Here is a 17,809-nt window from a genome sequence, read left to right as displayed (position 1 = left end):
GGGAATGGAGTGTGTCCTTTGGACCTAGGGTTCCAGTGCTGGGAACCTCCTAGACCCAGACAGAGGAAAACTGATGCCAAGACACATGGAGATATCCAAAGGATGTTAAAATGTTAAAAGGAGACAAGGACCTTCCCCTAGAGCCAACAGAGAGAAAAAGATGTGGGCCCTGATTTTGGACTTCTAGCCTCCTAAACTGTGAGAAAATAAATTTCTGGTTTTTAAAGTCATCTACTTGTGGTATTTCTGTCATAGCAGCACTGGATCATGAAAACAACACTCCACTGCCTCAATCGTAGTGTATTCACTGTACAGGCCAGAGGAGCAGTGAATAATATACAACAATTTGTATTCCCTGGTCAGGAGCTTACAGGTTAAAGGTGTGCTCATTTGTCTTTCCTAAGTGAGGTTCATTCTAAGTGACCCATATCTCTCAACTGTGGTCTCAGAACCAACACCATTGGCATTACCTTGGAACATGTTAGAAATATAGAATCTTAGTCTCCACCACTAGCCAATGAATTTGAATATATGTTTGACTATGACTCCTTGGTGATTGCACGCATGATTTCTTTTATAAAGATCAACACAAGGCTGATCCCTATGAGTTAGAGGTCAAAGACATTCCAAAAGTTTGACTTTTCCAACATGTTATACCTCATCATAAGCTTTTATATCAGTCACCACTCCTCCACCTCCTCAAATCCCAGGGTTCTGCAGCACACTGCAATGCCTTACAAAACTCACAATTGTCAAAAGAAATGGCTCATGCAATTGTGGAGGCTGGACAGCTCCAAACCCGTGGTTCAAAGGTCAGTCTGGAGAAATCTTGTAGTCTCAGGAGCTGAGGAACCCAAATTGGCAGGTCAGACGATAGGCTGTTGATGTACAAGACCGCAGGAGCTGGTGAATCAGATCAGATGATGGGCCGAAAGTTCCAAGAACTAGAGGTCAGACGTAATGATCCAGGGCAAGAAAACAAGTCTTTCCAAAGCAGTCCTATAAACTGGAGTCAGACCATGGCTTAAGGGAAACTAAGGGTGTTGACATGAGTTACACGCTCTACTAAGGTGGAGGCATTCTTAATCTTTCGTTCCATTGTAATCTTTCCTTGTTGTTGTTAAGTGCTGTCCAGTCAAAACTGACTCATAGCGACCTTATGCACAACAGAGCAAAACATTACCAACCTTACACCAACACCAACCTTACAATTGTTACTATTGCTGCTGTCACTGTGCCAATCCATCACATTGGGGGTCTTCTTCCTTTTTCTGACCTGCCACTTTACCAAACATGATATCCTTCTCCAGGAACTGATCCCTCCTGATAATATGTCCAAAGTACAAGACACAAAATTTGGCCATCCTGGCTTCTAAGGAGCATTCTGGCTGTACTTTTTCCAACACAGATTGGTTTATTCATTTGGCAGTCCATGGTACTTTCAATATTCTCCTCCAACACCATAAAACAAATGCATCAATTCTTCTATGGTCTTCCTTATTCACTGTTCAACTGTCACATGCATATGAGGTTATTGAAAATACTATGGCTTGGATCAGGCATACCTTAGTCCTCAAGCTGACATCTTTGCTCTTCAACACTTTAAAAATGTCTGTGCAGCAGATTTGCCTAATGCAATAGGTCATTTGATTTCTTGACTACTGCTTCCATGAGTATTGATATTGATCCAAGCAAAAGGAAGTCTTTGACAATTTCAATCTTTTCTCCATTGATTTACATGAATGTCGTTTATTGGTCCAGTGTGAGGATTTTTGTTTTCTTTATATTGAGATGCAACCATACCAAAGGCTGTGGTCTTTGATTTTCATCAATAAGTCTTTTAAATCCTCTTTGCTTTCAGCAAGCAAGGTTGTATCATCTGCATATTGCAGGTTGTTAATGAGTCTTCCTTCAATCTTGATGCCACATTTTGCTTCATATAATCATTTCCTGAATTATTTGCTCAGCATACAGGTTAAGTAAGTGTATTGTGAAAGAGTACAACCTTCGCACATACCTTTCCTAATTTTAAGCCATTCTTTATTCCCTTTTCTATTCAAACAACTGCTTCTTGGTCTATGTACAGGTTCCTCATGAGCACAATTAAGTGTTTCAGAATATTCATTCTCCACAATGTTATCTACAGCTTCTCATGATCCACATAGTCAAAAGCATTTGCATAGTCAATAATGCACAGGTAAACATCTTTCTTATAGTCTATGCTTTCAGTCAAGATGCATCTGATGTCAACAATGCTATCCCTCACTCCAAATCCTCAGATGAATCTGACTCGAACCTCTGGCAGTTCCCTGTCATTGTACTGTTGCAGACAATTTTGAATTATCACTAGTAAAAATTTACTTGCATGCAATATTAACATACTGTCCGATGACTTCTGAATTCCATTGGATTACCTCTCTTTGGAATGGGCACAAATACAGATCTCTTCCAATCAGTTGGCCAGGTAGCTCCAGTGCTATGCCAGTTTGCTGAAATATTTCAACTCATTTTCCATCAATTCCCAGAGCCTTGTTATTTGCCGATGTCTTCAGTGCACCTCGGACTTCTTCTTTCAGGATCATTGGCTCTTGATCATATGCCATCTCTTGAAATGATTGAACATCAATCATTTCTTTTCGGAACAGTGACTCTGTGTATTCTTTTCATCTTCTTTTGATGCTCTCTGCATCATTCAATATTTTGCCCTTCAATATTGCAAGTTGAGCTTGAATTTCTTCCTCAGTTCTTTCAACTTGAGAAATGCTGAGTGTGTTCTTCATTAGAAACTCATTTCAAAATGGGTACATAATCACAAGCATAGAGGTTAGGATTTGCAATATATCACAAAATGGGGAAATTTGGCTGAAAGGGCCATAATAAGTAATTAGCTACCCTACAGTGTTACACATCAAAGTTTGAGAAATGCCCTTCTACACCACTACGCAACCAAGCTGTTCCAAGCTCATGGATCCTATGAGTAACATCAAGTACTCATCGATCTGGGTTTGGAAATGTCTTTTCCCACAATCATTCCTGAATTAAAATCTTTCTCTTTTTTTTTTTTTTAAATGCTTTTATTGTGAAATGAGTAATAGCTTATATGGGAGAACATTGGTTTTGCACTCAACCTATCATATTTTATTTCATTCCAATGATTACAATACCCTCCATGAATCATTGGTTAACAGTATTTGCTTTTATTCCATATGTTTTTGTTGTTGTTGTTGTTGTTTTGAGGTACACAGAAACACAGAGGAATATATAATTGTTTAAACAACAAAAGGACATATTTTGAAGACCAGCCTCCTGCCCACCAGCACACAGCCTTTCTCTTTCCATGAGTCTAGAGGTCTCAGCTGCTCTATCTCTCCATGCCATCACCTCTGCCTCCATCTCTGGTGTTCCTGCTTCTTTGGTTAGGATCTCTCGTTCCATTCATGTTCTTCTCTCTTGATGGTCCTAGGGTCCTCTGTTCCTGGAATGTAAGATTAATTACTCCCCCCTTTTTTGTCATACAACTTCTAGTTTTACAGTTGTGACAATTGCAATTAGTTATGATAACAATGACTTATTATTGAATCAAAAGAATCCTATCTCCAAATCCTTTCACAAGACCCATCTAGACAAGATGAAAATTATTCAGTGGGGACTCTACCTTCCCCTGCATGCTCTGAAACTAAACTCCCTCTAGAAAACTTGTAAGCCAGCCACTTTGTGCCTTTATAGCTACTCCCATTTAGGTGGCCAATGTCTGCATTGCCCCTCCCTATTAACTCTGTGTACTGAGGGGATAGGCTTGGTCCTTGATGTAAAGACTCCTTCCCTCTCAGTTAGAATTTTGAGCAACTACAACCATAAGTATAGGTCAAGTTCATCAAATTGTAGCAATTTACATTTGCTTCCTGTATCAAACTTCTTTATCTTCCTCTAGTCAAGTTCTGATCATCAAGTCATCCAAACTAGATCACATAGGTACTGTCTGCAAGTTTAGACATTCTTGCATACCTCCCCCCCACTTCATATTAGTTGTATACTTCACTGTCAGCTCTAGCCCACTATGGCTAGGTCAGTGTCCATGGGATTAGGAGTTCCTGAGTCTCCTGAAACTTTAGACCAACCAACCTTCCTCTTCTCTCTCTCATCTCAAGGTCAACAGGAGTCTATGGCGCATGGTCAAGCTCAGCTCGCATCTCTTCATTACTGCCTTTCTCCCACTTCCACTTACAAGTAGACCAACATGATCCTGAATTCAAATCATAACTAGATGTGAAATCACTTTTCAATAATTTTCCAAATCATAATTTGCATCCTACTGACGTAATTTGTATTGGCCAATTTTGAGGGCACAAACATTTTGTACTCAACCACTTATCTAAATTGGTGGTTCAATTTCACCCAATGGAGCCATGGAAGAAAGGCAGGGCGATATGCTTTCATTAAGATTGTAGCCAAGAAACACTGTAAGACCCAATTGCCCTATGTTGTTGTTGTTGTAAAGTGCCGTCGAGTCGGTTCCGACCCATAGTGACCCTGTACAGGGTTTCCAAGGGCGTGAATCCTTACGGGAGTAGAAAGCCTCATCTTTCTCCCGCGGAACACCTGGTAGTTTCGAACCGCTGACCTTAAGGTTCGCAGCCCGATTCATAACCACTACACTACCAGAGCTCCTTAATTGCCCTATAGTAACTAATTTTTAAGAAAGGATCAGACTGAAGTGGGAAAATTTTTAGCATCAACAACTCCCCTGGATGCAGAAACCCCTTTCCCCCTTAACTCTGGCTAAAATTGGCTTCTGTAACACTGCTTATGCAAATTCCTTGCATCTGAGTGGGCTTGCCTTACTCACAGGATGCTGTGGCCAGCAGCCAAGGCTAACCTTGAGAACAGATGGCCAAAGTTAATCTTGAAAACTAACTGTCCCAGCAGATGTATCCCTAGCCCCAAGTTAATCTTGAGAAGTAACTGTCCCAGCTGATATACTCCTAGCCCCCACCTTAACAGCTCATGCATACATCATACCCTTGGTTTGTACAAGGTAATGTCAGACTGCCCATGTATAAATACTCTTTGAAAACCTGGGTTGGGGCTACAGTTTTTCCCACTTTTAGGGAGGCTGTAGTTGCTGGCCAGCTAATAAAGGCTTCCTTATGGATCCTGAGAGTCTTGAGTGGTCATCTGTGTAAATTGAGACACAACAACTCTCCCTGGAACAGTTTTACGTTGTCATACATTAGGTTGGCATGGGTTGGAACTGACTTAATGGCAACAGATTTTACTCATCTGATAATATCACATATCCTTCTTTATCTGCTTCCTGCTTACATCTGTTCAGCAAAGGATGTTCAGTCAATCAATATTGTGTTGTGGCTATGTTTACAGACATATTTCTAGAAAAATGAGCTAACTTGCAATCAACCATGAACTTGCACAGTAAACACCACCTTTACACCTTGACCCATCTGCTAATGCATGTCAGGAAGCCCTGAAAAGCTGGAGAATAGGATAGGATGGGTAAACACTCCCACACTCTACAGATGTGGGTTAGAAGTTCCATCTTCAAACACAAGATAACTCAGCTCTTTCATGGGTGATCCAGCTCACAGGAACACCTCACATGTTGACAGCTAGTGGCCAGACAGCCTACCTTTGAAATTCTGATTCCTTATCAAGCAAGAAATATGAATTCTTTCTGGTTGTTGATGGTTCCTCTTCTAGAAAAGAGATGAATAGCTAAATCGGATTTCTTACTATAAATTGCATATAAGTTTAAGTATCAAATACCAGGTTTTTGCAGATTTGATTACCATGAGGTCAGTTTGAATCACAAGGTTGGTAGTTCAAACTTACCAGTTACTCCTCAGAAATCCTACACAGGGCTGCTATGAGTCAGAAACGACTCAATGTCACTTAACAACAAGATGAAAAAGACTTTGTAGGCCAAATCCTAGACTGTAGCTGTAAGTAAAATCTAAAAGCTGCCCTTTCAGACAACCTAATTGCCCTCCCAGAATTGAATGTTACGAACACTAAACCAAATAATAAAGTATAATAGTTCACAATCTAGTTAGCCATCTCATTTGTTAAGAATTTAAGTGATTTGTCCAAGATCATACTTCTTTTTCCTGTGAAAGCAAAATCTAACAGTTGTGTCTCCAGGTTTGGACTCAAGTGTCATTATCATCTATGTTGTTGCTGCTGTTGTTAAGTGCCATTGAATCGGTTCCAACTCATCGTGACTCTGTATAGGATTTCCGAGGAGCAACTGGTGGGTTTGGACCGCTGACGAGTGACTGATGGGTTTGAACCACTAACTTCAAGGTTAGCTATCCAGTGTTTATCCTAAAAAGACACACGAGGACCCCATTATCATGTACACTACTCTGCATATGAAACATAATATCTGTCCTTATAGAATAGCAATAACCACAAAATCAAATACATAAACACATAAGGGGAGGTATCATGCTTATTAGCTTATCACTCGAGTATTAGCATAAAATGATGCATTTACTAGCACTCAAATACTTGTTGAATGTCTTTCAACAGATTAAAATGAACTATTTATTGAATGACCTATAATGAGACAGTAGATGAGACACATTCACATCATTACTCTCACTATTCACAAAGGACATGAGGCTTTCTACTCACGAAAAGATTTACAGCCTCGGAAACCCTGTGCAGGGGTGCTATGAATTGGAACCAACTCCACAGTACACCATCACTCCTTCTATTATTATCAATATTGTTATTATCATAGTCATATACAATTAATGAAGTCCTGGTGTGTTACTGCAGGGTAAGCACTGGATGACTAATCCAAAGGTTGATGGTTCAAATCCACCAGCTGCTCTTCAGAAACCAGACAGTCATAGGATTGCTATGAGTTGTAACCAACTCAACGGCACTTAACAACAACAACATACTATTGACACCTCAGGTGAACAGAAAAGTCATTTTTTTCTCTCATTTGTTGGTGGTAGTTGTCATAGAGTTGGTTTTTACTCAGGAGAGAAGAAAAAGAAGATAGAAATGGATGGATAGTCCTTCTTGGAACCTATAGAAAGAAGGGTTTTACTTTCAATGTAATTTGAAAATGGGCAGTTTCTGGAGTTTATAAACAATTTGTATTTTTTTCACCTGACATGTTTTCAGAGGATTCCTGGATTTTCCCCGGCTGATGGGTTTTCAGAGAATCATCACTATCACAGATATAGATGGATTTTTTAAATGACCTGGAAGATATAAAAATAGAATGGCAGTTCTGTCCAGGGGTCTATGCCAAAGCTGCCCGATCAAAAATAGCCTCTTTTGGAGTAGCTAGTCTTTCTCATTACAACTAAGGTCTGAAATATAGAAGACACAGGAAAAAAGAACAATAGAAAGACTTCCTACCATATAAATCTCTTGATCTGATGAAAGTCCATTTTTACTGTTGAAGCCCTCTACCTATCATAATTGAAAGTCTATAATAAGGAGCAAGACTAAACTATGTTAGAATTCTGGCTCTGCCCCCAGTGTCCTCTTAGAAGGAACCTGGCACAGAGTGCATGTGAGATAAATGACAGCTATTGGTACTGCTATTACCACCACATTACTGTGGCGGTGTTTGTTCCAAGCCTCCTGGCCCCTTCTGATGATTTTCCTTGTATCCTCATGGACCCACATGGATCTACCCTCTTAGTTCTCATTAGATGGGCTGATTGTCTTACCTATAGGTACAGGTATAGGTAAGCACTGACGTCTTACCTATACCATAAAGTACCTGCTGAATCCCTTCCTGCCTAGTAGAACTACCAAGAATGACTTACAGGAGTTTGCTTTTCAAAAACAGTTGTAAAATATATATTTTAAATAAATCATTAGCATGTGAGACTCAAGGTTAATAAATCAACATATGTCCGAGTAAGGACAAGAGACCGACATAGAGGGAGAAGATGACTATACCATAGACCTGAGTGTTTGCTGTTGTTGTTGTTAGGTGCCATTGAGTCGGCACTGACACATAGAGACCTTATGCACAGCTGAATGAAACACTGCCTGATCCTGGGCCAACCTCACTACTGTTGCCACACTTGAGTCCATCAAGGCAGCCACTTGGCCAATCATCTCGTTGGGGGTCTTCCTCTTCTTCTCTGCCCCTCCACCTTACCATACATGATATCCTTCTCCCAGTGACTGCTTCCTCCTGACAATATGTCTGAAGTATGAAAGACGAAGTTTGGCCATCTTGGCCTCCAAGGAGCACTCTGGCTGCACTTCTTCCAAAATGGATCTATTGGTTCTTTTGGCAGCCCATGGAACTTTCAATATTCTCCTCCAACACCATAACTCAAAGGTATCAATTCTTATACAGTCTTCCATATTCACTGTCCAGCTTTTGCATGCATATGAGGTTATTGAAAATACCAGGGCTTGGGTCAGCCACATCTTAGTCCTCATGCTGACATCTTTGCTCTTCAACACTCTAAAAAGGTCTTGTGCAGCAGATTTGCCTAATGCAATACATCTTTTGATTTCTTACATGAGTATTGATAGTTGATCCAAGAAGAATGAAGTCCTTGACAACTTCAATCTTTTCTCCATTGGTAAGAATGTTGTTTATTGGTCCAGTGGTGAGGATTTTTGTTTTCTTTACATTGAGATGTAATCCATACTGAAGGCTGTGCTCTTTGATCTTCATCGGTAAATGTTTTAAGTCCTCTTCACTTTCAGCAAACAAGGTTGTATCATCTGCATATCGCAGGTTGTCAATGAGTCTTCGTCCAATCCTGATGCCACATTTCTCCTCATATAACCCAGCTTCTCGGATTATTTGCTCAGTATGGTGAAAGAATACAACCTTGTCGCACACCTTTCTTAATTTTAAACCATTCAGTGTTCCCATGTTCTGTTTGAACAACTGCCTCTTGGTCCAGGTACAGACTCCTCATGAGCACAAGTAAGTGTTCTGGAATACTCAAACGTCTCACTGTTGTCCATAGCTTGTCATGTTCCACACAATCAAAAGCCTTTGCATGGTTAATAAAGCACAGGTAAACATCTTTCTGATATTCTCTGCTTTCAGCCAAGATCCATCAGACATCAGCAATGATATCCCTCGTTCCATGGCCTCTTCTGAATCTGGCTTGAACCTCTGGAAGTTCTCTGTCTACGTATGCTTGCAGCCATTTCTGTATTACTTTTAGTAAAACTTTACTTGCATGGGATATCAAAGAGATTGTCTGATGATTTCCGCATTCCTGATTGTTAGACACTAGAAAAATCTGAACAACATTGGCCACAGTAAGAACCTAAAAGAACAGCAAAATCAACCTTTGGTTCTTCTTCTTTGTAAAAAAGATACTAAGTTAAGTCAAAAAGTATTGTTACTAGGGTTCTAGTTTGTATTGTTGCTGTTGTTAAGTGTCGTTGAGTGGGTTCTGACTCATAGTTATCCTACACTGAGTTTCCAAGGCTGTTTTTACCTTCACAAGAGCAGAAAGCCTTACCTTTCTCCACACAGAATGCTAATGTTTAAATCTTTGCTTCCTGTGGATGGCTGGAGACAAGTTTTCTCAGTAAAACACTCATCTTCATCTCATTATATATATATACAGGGTACCTTAAAAAAAAAAGATACTCTCTGTGCCATGCTACAAAACAATTTTGAGGTAAGGGTTAATACCAAATTTTTAGCAAAACTCAAGTAGACATCTTCCCAAATCATTGAAGCTTTGCAACAAGTTTCTAGGAATGCTAAATCACATAAAAGAAAGATCAAGCATGTTAGAGAAGATCAGGAAGGCCTCAAAGATGAGTTTAAGGTAGAGAAGTCAGCTCAGAAGGTCATCGTTCATGGAAACTACTGTTTGGAATTCCAAAGGGTAATCTTGATAGATTTTCTCAAAGGACATAGGACAATCACAAGGGTTTATTTGAAAAAGTTTAAAAGAAAGAAAATTGAAAACTGCATTGGTGATAAAAAAAGGTCAAGAAAGTTGCCCCAAGGCATTTTTCTCTCAACAACAATGCAACTGCTCATTCCTCGAAGCAGCATGGACTCTTCTATGAGAATTTCACTGGGAACCCTTACACTACCTACCCTACAGTCCTGATCTTACATCTTCAGATTTCTTGTTCCCAACACCCAAAGAACATTTAAAAGGACTGTAATTTTGAGTTCCTTGAGGATACTGAAACTGCTGTTTTGATGTAGTATAAATAGAAGAATGAAGAATTCTTCAGGGAGGGTTGTTGTTAAGTTGGTTCTAACTCATAGCGTATAGGGTTTCCAAGAAGCAGTTGCTGGGTTTGGAACTTGCAGTTAGAAGTTCAGTGTTTATCCTACAGTGCCACACCAGGACTCCATTCAGGGAGCATTAGAAAGACGGACACACCACTTTCAGAAGTGCACAGACATAGATGGAGGAGATGTTGAGAAACAATAGCTTTACACTTTAATATTTTTGTTTGATAATGGTTTCTATGATTTTATAGCAGTACTCTTAACTTATCCTCATATATACAGTACAGCGTTTGCCAAGTCTTTTTTCAGGAATGTAATTTAACAACATCAATTCAGTCAATTTCAACCATCATTTATCACTAACAATGTTCCCACCACCATACACAAAAACCTGCTGCTTCCCAAACACTGAAAGCCAACATTCTTCAGTTACTGAGTCTAAGCCTAAGCTGACCACTGTGGGATCATCCATGCAAGTCATTGACCCGCTACAGAGAACTCTTGACATGCATGCCAAATTTAGAATCAGTATCTGTGGTTATCTCTTGATGGTGGTGATCTTATCTTATTTGATTCCCTGAACCTCTTTTTAAGAAATCTCTAAGTTTATCCCCTTCCTATTTTTGAAAATGAGGAGATGAAAGTGGACAGTTAGCCTCCTGAGAGACAGGAAAAAAAACCCAAAAGGATCCCTAAACTATTGCCTGCCTTTCCAGAACACCTCGCAGGCAACTTCCTTAAATCCACATAACACCTATACTAGTGACATTTAAAGTCAAAGGATTAATAGAAATCACAGTCTGTTTCTCTTCTTGGTAAGAGAGAAACAAATTATTTTATAATTTGTTTTGAGCACTGGGCCTGCTGTTACAGAAGTCACCAATGGGGGTCACTGGGAATGTCTCTAATCAGGATGTCCATGGACCCCAGAAGCAAACCTAGCAATTATACAGACTGAAGAAAGACCAGACCAAGCAGATAACAACAAAAACAACAATATCCATGTAAATTTTGGTCTACAGTGAATTCAGATAATTTGGAGTTTCCTTGGGGTTGGAAGATGATCCTAACTCACTAATTGCTCTGCAAGAGGCAGATGACAGTCTGTTTCCAGAAAGACTTCTAGTTTTGGAAACCCTATGGGGCAGTTCTACTTTGCTCTACAGGGTTGCTATGAGACGGAATCGACTCGAAGGCAAGGTGGGTTTGAACCACCAAGCAGTGCGTATCCTAGAGCGCCATCAGGGCTCCTCCTTACAGTTCCATTCTGTACATTCCAGTTTTTCCCACTCAACCTTAGGTCTGTCTAGGCTTGTACGTCAAGGAGTAGCAAAATCCATTCCAGATTTTTTTTGTTAGCACATTGGCTTGGTTGCATGCTGACAGCTGCTGCAACTCGTCTTTCCTACCATCCGTAGAGTTTCTTCCCCTCACTGCTTCAGGCGGTTTTCCCCAACTCTTCAGCACCTGCTTCCTTTTTGCTGGCAATGAGAAACCTCTTACCAGGGTTTTTATTCTGTAGCGAATCTACCTCTCTCCAATGGCCTGCTTGCTTTAGTGACTGAAAGAATCCCCACTACGCCCTATCCGTGCCAGGATCTCAAAGCACATCCTTTAGTAACTTGATCCCTGAACTTGCTGAGGCCACCGTGCCGACTCCCCGGCTTCCGACTCCTGGGGTCTGAGTCACTTGTCTCCAGCTACCCTAGGTGGAATGTTTCCCCACCCCTGCAGTGTAGCACTGTAGGATAAGCACTACACTGCAAGGTCGGTTTGAAACGTCAGGTTGGTTGTTCAAACTCACCAGCTGCGCCTCGCAAACCCTATAAAGGGTTGCTGTAAGTCAGAACCGACTGGATGGTACTTAACAACAACACAGTGACCCAGTTTGAAATGACTACCTTCTGAAATTAGTGACAAAGTGAGGTGTGTGCCTTTAGGACAGGAATTGGTTTGTAAGAGGCCAAAGACACACCCTCCACTAGGGTCACGCATACACACTAAACTAGTAACTAGTACTTAATAGAATTCAGTAGGGAAACCTACTTAGAGGACCTCTCCTCCTAGCTCTGCCATCTCTCTCAGAGAGGTGTCTGTCTGTCCTGGGCATGGCTGCACTAGACACTAGACCAGGAGCCTGACCTGGCAATGCCCTCTCTATAGGAACTGGGGAAGAGGGGGAGTCACTAGATCTGATAATAGCTGGTCAGAGCAGAACTTTCTGGTTGAGAAATTGGCCTTATTAGAAAAGATGACCCTCTGGAGTCAGCCTGTCCTTCCTCAGAGCTAACTCAGACTTGCTGACACAGCTCCTTGAAGACTCCCAAAAGGCAGAGGAAAGGAACCTCCAAAGCAATCTGCATGTATCCTTCCCTCAACAAAGCCTTTCTAGCCTCCAGGACCTTAAGAGCACAAACAACTTTACATGAATCTTTGTCAACTCTGCCATTCATCAGACACAATAGACACAGCTGAAACCAGCTGCAAAGGTATAGTAAAAAAATACTCTTCCGGAGGACACAGTGCAGCTGAAAAGTGCGTATGGACTCCTTCTCAGATGGCAACTTCTTCCTTACTCATTGCCATCATTTCTCTAGTGCTGCTGAAACAGAAATACAAGTGGATTTAAAGAACAGTTCAACAGTTCAACAACAGCCAGAGCCAAAATGGACCTGATTTCCATCATTATATGCTAGCTTTCTCGGAAACCCTGCATAGGGTTCGCTGTGAGTCAGAATTGAAACAATGGCACTTAACAACAACAATAATGATTATAAAAGGGGGCTTAAATTTTTGTGAACAAATTCCATTATCTTTCAATTCCTTTTTTCCATGAGCTTTTAGAAGTCCCCTCTTAAGATTTTAATTTTGCTTCTAGGTGCAGTTTTGGCAGAAACTAACAATTTTATTATATGCCAATCTTGTTATTACTGTCTAAATAATTCTGCAGCATCAGTTTTAATTCCTTATTTCACCAGAGAAAAATTTTAAGCATATTTTTGTTAATTTTTTTTAGGTCAATAATGTTAGACTGTTTGGCTTACACATACTGAATTTATTATATTTGGGTCAGAAAACGTCTACATCTGGATCTCAATGTTTTGTCTGTTGCCTATTTTGGGAGTCAACTAGAAATATGCAACAAAAGTATTTTAAAAGTTTGCAACCCAGCAATTTCACACCTAGAAATTAATGTTGTGAATGTACAAGGATATTTATTATAGCACTAGTCCTGGTGTGGTGCTGCGGGCTAATGTGCTGGACTGCAAAGTTGGTTTGAACCGCAAGGTCAGGGGTTCAAGCTCACCAGCCGCTCCTCAGAAACCCTATATATACAGGGTCACTATGAATTGGAACTGACTCAATGGCACTTAAAAACAACAGCATTCATTATAATAAAGAAATTTCCAAAATACCTCAAAATAGGAATAGTATGCTTAAATAAAACAGTATGCATTCATATTAGAGAAAACTTGTGTAACTATTAATAATGGCAATGTAGATAAATGTTTGCTAAGAAAGAAAGGCATTCACAATTTAATAATAATAATTAAAAGTTATATGTAGGTAAGTAAAAAAGTATTGTTATTAGAGTATTGCAGTTCATATATGCACAGGTTTATTCCAAAGAAAATGGGTTTATACATGTCTTTGCAATCAGTGGAGGGCTACCGACAAGTGCTCTCAGCAATGCATGTGTCTCAGTCTTTTTATTGTTGCTGTCACGTGCTGTTGAGTGGGTTCCTGTTGCGGACCGTGTAAGACTGGTCAGAGGTTCAAGGCCCTCTAGGGCCGAGTGTAACAAATGAGGCCACTGGCAGTTAATGGAAAATTGCTTTCATCTTAATATTCAGTTACATGTATTAAATTAATATACGGAGCCTTTGATAATCCACAGATAAATGTGATATTTTCCTAAAGCCTAAGACTAAAAGTTAAGGAGCTCTGGTAGCGTAGTGGTTACGAATCGGGCTGCGAACCTTAAGGTCAGCGGTTCGAAACTACCAGCCGCTCCGCGGGAGAAAGATGAGGCTTTCTACTTCCGTAAAGATTTACACCCTCGGAAACCCTGTACAGGGTCGCTATGGGTCGGACCCGACTCGATGGCACTTAACAACAACAACAAAGACTAAAAGTTGCAAGGTCAAGCCTTTCTCCAAAAGGATTAACTAAAAATATCTTAGCTACTTCTCGGTTCTTTGTTCTATAGACAAAGAACCCGTCCTCCCTAATCCTTTTCCAGGTGCAGCCCATTCACCCCAAGCTTTTGTCCTTATCTCTCACCTTCCCCCACCTAAACTCAGGGGCTATAGATATGTTAATTGGGCCTGAGAATCCAAGTTGCTGGCCTGGGATTCGAACCAGCGAAGTACAATGTAAAGTTACCTGAATGTCTGGAAAAGTACTGATGTTAGCTGTATCTTGTTTTGGTCCCTCCCAGCTTGGTGTGAAGCTCCTCTCCTAAATAAAGCAGAGGCCTGGGCCCCCCAGGTGTGCATTACTGGTTGGAAGGCATGCAGTAACGATTGCAGTGCATTACAGGTTGGAGGGCATGCAGTAAAGATTGCAGTGCATTACGAGTTGGAAGGCATGCGGTAAAGATTGCAGTGCATTACAAGATGGAGGGCACGCAGTAAAGATTGTAGGGCAGTGAGTTGCTGCCTGCAGAGGCCACGATGCCTGTAGTCCCAAGCCTGCCCACCAGTGATGTATCCACCCTGGCTTTGGGGTGCCTCATTGTCTCTCTTTGTCTCTTTCTGTGTATTCTTGATATATTGTTACCGCCATCAGGTATCTCCTCCTCGTGAACCGAACCCCTATGTTGAGGCGGGTCCCCAACAGGTTTCAACTTACATCAACCTGCACAGGGTTTCTGAGGACCAGCTGATGGGTTTGAACTGCCAACCAGTGCTGATAGTACAACACCACACCAGAATACCCTTGTTGCTGTTGCTAAGTACTGTCATGTCAGTTTCAACTCCTAACAACCCTGTGTAGGGTTTCCAAGGAGTGACTGGTGAGTTTGAATTGCCAACCTTGTAGTCCAGTGCTTTATCCTACAGTACTACATCAGGATGTTGTTGTTAAGTGCCGTGGAATTGGTTCTGACTCATAGTGACCCTGCACAGGGTTTCTGAGTCTCCAAATCTTTAAGGGAGCAGAAAGCCTCATCTTTCTCCTGCAGAACAGCTGGTAGTTTTGAACTGCCAATCTGGGGATTAGCAGCCCAATTCATAACCACTATGCTACCAGAGCTCCTTACCACATCAGGATAGGGTGCCTTAAAAAAAATGTTGTTGTTTTTTTATCATGGGAAAAAAAACAATTTTGAGGTTATGGCTAATATCAAATTTTTAACAAAACTGAAGTGAGCATCTTCCTAAATCACTGAAACTTTGCAACAAGTTTACAGGTATGCTGACTCACATAAAAGAACACCTTTAGACAGATCAAGCATTTAAAGGAAGGTCAGGAAGATCTCAAAGAAGAGCAAAGAGATGCAAGACTGTCAACCTCGACGAATAAAGAAACTGTGGCTGAAGTCCAGAAACTGATGGCTGAAGACCATAGAATTACCATTGATGCAAAAGCTACAGAAGTTGGAATCTTACGTGGTTTGACATTTTCAATTTTAAGTGAGTAGCTTGACCTCAGTAAGGCAAAGTGGGTACCAAAAGGTTTGCGTGAAGATCAGCTAGGTCAAAGACATGATCTTTCTGTCAGTCTTTTAAGCCAGATCAATGCTAATGATGATTTTATGGAACAAATCACAACCAGGAATGACTTTTGGATTTACCAGTATGATCCAGAGAGCAAGGTCTAATCAAAACAGTGGATTCTAAAGGCATCTGTGGGTCAGTTAAATTCAAGACAGGGAGGTCAGCTCAGAAGGTTATGGCTACTGTTTTTTTGATCCCTAAGGGGTAATGTTGATAGACTGTCTCAAATGACACAGGATGAGTATGAGGCTTATTAGAAGGAAGTCTTAAGAAAACTGAAAACTGCATTGATGAGAAAAAGACCAAGGAATTTTTCCCATCACAACAATGAACCTGCTCACTCTTTGAGGATAGTAAGGGTTACCCCACAAAAATTTTGTTGGAAAGCCTTACAGCTTTCACCTTACAACCGTGATCTTGCCCTTTCAAACTTCTTTTTGTTCCCAGACCTCAAGTTATTTTTTCAAGGTTTCATAGTATTCCATTTTATATTGAAGGATTCTATGGGCAAAATACCAAATGACCTCAAGTACATCAATTGCAAAGGAACACAATTGAAGTCCCTCAAGGATGCCAAAACTATTGTCTTGACATGGTATAAATCAAAGAGCACAGAATTCTTTAGGGAAGGGTTATAGATGGAAACATTACCTTCAGAAGTTTATAAGCCTAGATAGAGTATATGTTGAGCAACAATATTCACATTTGAATATATTTCTTAATAAATATTTCTGTGCTTTTATATTGAAGGATTATATGGGCAAAATACTAAATTATTCAAGAAGCATCAACACTATTAACTGATGATATATGGAGGGAAGTATAATCAATGTAATGAAACAAGTCATATGAATGGTTGAATGTGAAACTGATGATGTGCCCTGTAAACTTTCACTCAATCCAAAATAAAAACCTTTATAAAAAAAAAAAAAGAAGATGAAAGGACAAGAAATATGAGCTAGGTCATGAGTAGATATATGCACAGCAATGTTCAACACAGCACTATTCACAATAGCAAAAAGATGGAGACGGTCTTAAGTGTCCACCAATGGAAGAATGGCTAAACAAACCTTGGCACATACACATAATGGAATACTATGAAACCTTGAAAAAATAACAATGTATCAGCAAAATACCTCATAATATGAATATACCTTGAGGACATTGTATTGCTGTTGTTAGGTGCCATCGAGTCAGTACCGACTCATAGCAACCTTATGCACAGCAGAACGAAACACTGCCCAATCCTGGGCCAACCTCACTACTATGCCACGCTTGAGTCCATTGATGCTGCCACTTTGCCAATCAATCTCACAGGGGGTCTTCCTCTTTTTCTCTGACCCTCCACCTTACCAAACATGATATCCTTCTCCAGCGACTGGTCCCTCCTGAAAATATGTCCGAAGTATGAGAGATGAAGTTTGGCCATCCTGGCCTCCAAGGAGCACTCTGGCTGCACTTTCTCCAACACAGATCTGTTGGTTCTTCTGGCAGCCCATGGCACTTACAATATCTCCTCCAACACCATTACTCAAAAGTATCTATTCTTCTACGATCTTCCTTATTCACTGTTCAGTTTTCGCATGCATATGAAGTTATTGAAAATACCAAGGCTTGGGTCAGGCGCACCTTAGTCTTCAAGCTGATATCTTTGCTCTTCAACACTTTTAAAAGGTCTTGTGCAGCAGATTTGCCTAATGCACTACGTCATTTGATTTCTTGACTGCTGCTTCCATGAGTTGATAGTTGATCCAAGAAGAATAAAGTCCTTGACAACTTCAATCTTTTCTCCATTGATAAGAATGTTGTTTATTGGTCCAGTGGTGAGGATTTTTGTTTTCTTTACATTGAGATGCAATCC

This window comes from Chrysochloris asiatica, unplaced genomic scaffold (genome assembly GCF_000296735.1).
Source record: "Chrysochloris asiatica unplaced genomic scaffold, ChrAsi1.0 scaffold00072, whole genome shotgun sequence".
NCBI classification, from domain to species: Eukaryota; Metazoa; Chordata; class Mammalia; order Afrosoricida; family Chrysochloridae; genus Chrysochloris; species Chrysochloris asiatica.
The sequence above is the reverse complement of the archived record's forward strand: the minus strand, read 5'-3'. Positions refer to the sequence as shown.